The following is a 4,120-nucleotide window of genomic DNA, read 5'->3' on the forward strand; positions in this document are numbered from 1 at the left end:
GTCAATGGGAAACAACAACAATACCAAAGACAGCCAGACTCCTAGCCTGGGCATCAAAATCAGAATAGAATGGTATAATAAAGTCCATCGGAACCTGATTTCTGGTTTAACCTTAGAAATCACATCCCTGGTAGTTAACATGGTGGTACAGCCATAGCCACTGATCAGGAACAGCCAATCAAAGTCAATCCAGGGCAAAACAAGGTCAGAACCAGGGGACTTGAATCCAAGGCCTCAATGGAATACCAGACCTCAGTGCCTTGTTACCTATGCTACTATACGATACATCCCCAAGACATTACTCTTAGTTTTTTTTCTTTCTGTCCGGCGCGTTGTCAATCTTTAGAGAGGTCGAGAACGTGACAGTCTAGATATGAATCATCGGATGATTAATGAGCTGCTTCCAGGTGAGAATGTGAAGGGGGGGGGGGGGGGGGCTCAGGGAAGGGGTTTGAATGTTTAACTTTATGTGTCAAGGACAACTGCAATGAGGTTGAAAGTTTCACAGTCTGGTTTCTGCCTGCATCTCTAAATTGAGAAGGTTTTTTTTTTTTTTTTTCGACTACGGATGTAAAGATCAACATTTTATTGAAAGTGTATGACCTACAGGGTATTAAACTGCATATAGTTCTGTACTTTGCCCATTAGTCAAACTTCAAAATATGAGAAGTTATTATGTTGGAGCGATCGCACCAATACATCTGTTGGCACAAATTTAAGATTCACCTAATTCTTATGGATGGAAAGACAATGTCTCTATTGCATCCAAAGTGTTCATATTGTTAGCAGTACAACTAGTTACCTCCACAGCTACAAGGTCCTAATCCAGGGGCAGCATTTCAGAGCATCTAAAAATTGTGTAGGGGTTTAGCAAACCTTTCAATAAACCATGCTCAAGCTCGGCCCTACAACTGTCCAAGGCCCGTCTTAATGTTCACAAAGTAAAGAGTAAATCAGCTCCACAGGCACGACACACCATGAAGTGATTCATTGAAATGCCTATCACACAAACACATGTCGCCTCTGTCATACAAGCCAACCCCTCCCCCCTCAGTCCCGTCCCCCACCCCCTTCCCCTCCGTCCCTCCACCCCAACTCTAGCATTCTTGTCTACATTATTCTGTTGATTCTGAACATCACCACAGCAGATTCATGTTTATAGGTTAACCCAGGATTAGACCATCTGGCATATTCATCCAATTAAGCAATATCCTGACCATGACTATGGGCTGGTAATAAGTAACTCCTAACATACCAATACGTAACTATGAGGGAAGTTACTTATACAACAGAACCAAGCAATATCCTCATCATGACTATGGGCTGGTACTGAATAAGTAACTCCTTACCGACCAATAAGTAACTATGAGGGACGTTACTTATACAACACAACCAAAAGTTTCAAAGCACCGTCCAAAATGCAAAAAAAGGCCTGGAATTAGGCGGAGGCCACAGAAGATAAGACCCCTATTGACCCTGGTCTTGGCCTTGGTGCCCCTTTAAAAGTGTCCCATAGACTTTCAGATTTTCAAGTTGAAGTAGTGCCCTATGCAAAATTAAAATGGCATTGCTCTCTCAAAGACGCAACTCCTGGCCTGCACACTGCTCCAAAATGGATGACAGAGCCGAAGCAGGAGCTGGCGAGCAAGCCTAGGTTTTGAAAAGACCTCAACTCCTTGTTCAAAGTATTTTCAAGAAGATGCTTAGCGATCTTTAAACTGACTCTTTTTTTCTGAAAGGGGTAAGGGGATGGGGGGCTATTTTGATAACTTTTTTTCAAAGGATCCGTTTATTATTGTTATGATATCTTCTGGTACCAGCTTAGGCCTTTTTCCGCAACTTGACACCCACTACCCAAAGCGCATGATTTCAAAAATAACTAACGGAACCAAAGTCGAAAGCCGTGGTTTTGACAAAAAGGCTCTATGATTCACCAATTTTCATTTTGTCCACCACAATTTCAACTCAAAATAGCGGCAGTATGACATTGTATTATACAATGTCTCCCTCAAAGGTCATATCAAATTAGCTTAAAATGTTTGCCTAAGATGGCAGCCTTAGTTGGGTGAGTAACCCAGTGAACCGCATCCCGGTAATCTGCATCTACTGGCTGTTGTGTCTGTTGCCATGGCCACCCTGATCAGGAGCTCATCGGTCCGTATTCACAATATGGCCGAGAGTCACCAAGTTAGTTGCAGTACCCTCAAGGGTTTGAGCTGCCTCTAGCTACCGGGCAAGCTGACATCTACTCTCATTGTTATGGGTTCAAATCCCACCCGTGCAGTATTAGAGGACAAGTATTATCTATTAAATCATTGCGATACTCGCTGCTACAATGTCAAACTTGAGCCGACTCTAGTTACCAGGCAAGCCCAGTGGTCTAGAATGGCAACCGGCATGGGTTCCAATCCCACCCGAGCCGACAATATGACCACAGCCAAGTATCAAACCAGGGCCACAGTGGTGAAAGGCGAGCGTTTTACGCAATAGTCAACCACTCCACTCCAAACTGGATGAAAGACATTGGATAAAGAGGCCTACCAGCTGTTGTAACATAGGATCCCAGTTATGTCATCACCATTACCAGCTTAAGTCAGGGGGAAACATATCTCCCCTTCACCCCTCCTGGGTACCCATGGATCACCACAAACACATGCCAGGCAAGCCTTGTAATTTTATCAACTCCAAAAATGAGACTCCCTGTAATTGGGACAACTGTTATCCGAGCCTTGTGTTAAATATACAATGTTGCTCATGAGCCCAATTGGGAATATCCTCATTACATGGGGGAATATGAGTGAGATTGAGGTCACTTTGCATGCAGGAATTGGGTTGAGATGCCTTGCAGGCCAGACTTGGATGAACAGTGATTGTGCCCAATTAGGAATAGGGGCGAGCAGGATCATATAGCCCACAGCTGCTCTGTCATTTAAGGGGAACTGGGTAAGATGAGAAGGTCAAAGCAAGTGGGTGACGACAACCAACCTTGAACCATTGCTGGTAGTTTAGCGTACATCAAACCATCAAATGGGTGATGGGTACATCTGGGTATGACATTGAGGCTTACACCAACATGTGTGTATGGGTTTCAGATTAGGATTGGGGTATGGGATTGTCAGAATTGGTTGCATTGTTGGTTTGTAATCCACCCTGGGTTATTTGGGGTTGAGGCACCATCACACTGGGTGATGGGTACAACTAGGTGTCAAGTCAAATCCTACTCGTGTACACATGTACATGGTGTTACTACAGTCCAATTCTCTTGTTGCGTGTCATAACCACGGTTTAGACCACCAGCCTCAAGCTCTGGTGTTTCTGATCAGCAGAGCGTGGGTTTCGAGTCCCAGTTGTAACATCTGTGACCTTGAGCAAAACACTTAACCACGACGCTTTACCCCACAGCACCTTGTAAAAACATCATATACATGTACATGTATTGCTATGTTAAAAGGAGTACATGTACATGTAGGTCTCATAATTCAGACGTAGTCCCTTACACTTTGCAGGAAAATACTGAATGTTGAAGCGCCTTGAGCATCACTGAGTGACGGATATGAGCGCTATATAAAAAAACACTATTATTGTTAATTACTCAGCCACAACACTGACAAAGGAAACACATTGTTGACAGCTTGACACCAAAACAAAACAAAAAAACCAATGTCCCATCGCTGACACTTGGCTGACTCTTAACAAGCATTAATTACATCTCCGGATCAAACAGTCATCACTTAACGGAAAAACTGAAAATGCAGACGACACATATCACAGTTAGTTATGGGATAATCTTACACTACACAGGTGTTTGGAAGCCAAAACATCCTCCTGTGATTTTGTTGTCCTAGTTTACAAACAGTTATGTGCGAACTGTCCCTAAATGATACATGTGGATTGACTATTGAGGTGACAGTGAGGGGTGGGGGGGGGGGCACATTTTGCAGTTGGTTATGAGATAATCTCTCTCTACAGGTGTCTGTGTGTACAGGTGCTTGGACGCCAAAACATCCTCCTGGGATTTTGTTGTCCTAGTTTACAAACAGTTATGTGCCAACTGTCCCTAAATGATACATGTGGATTGACTATTGAGTGGACAGTGGGGACGGGGGTGGGTGGGGGGGGG

Source organism: Asterias rubens, chromosome 18 (assembly GCF_902459465.1).
Source record: "Asterias rubens chromosome 18, eAstRub1.3, whole genome shotgun sequence".
NCBI lineage: Eukaryota > Metazoa > Echinodermata > Asteroidea > Forcipulatida > Asteriidae > Asterias > Asterias rubens.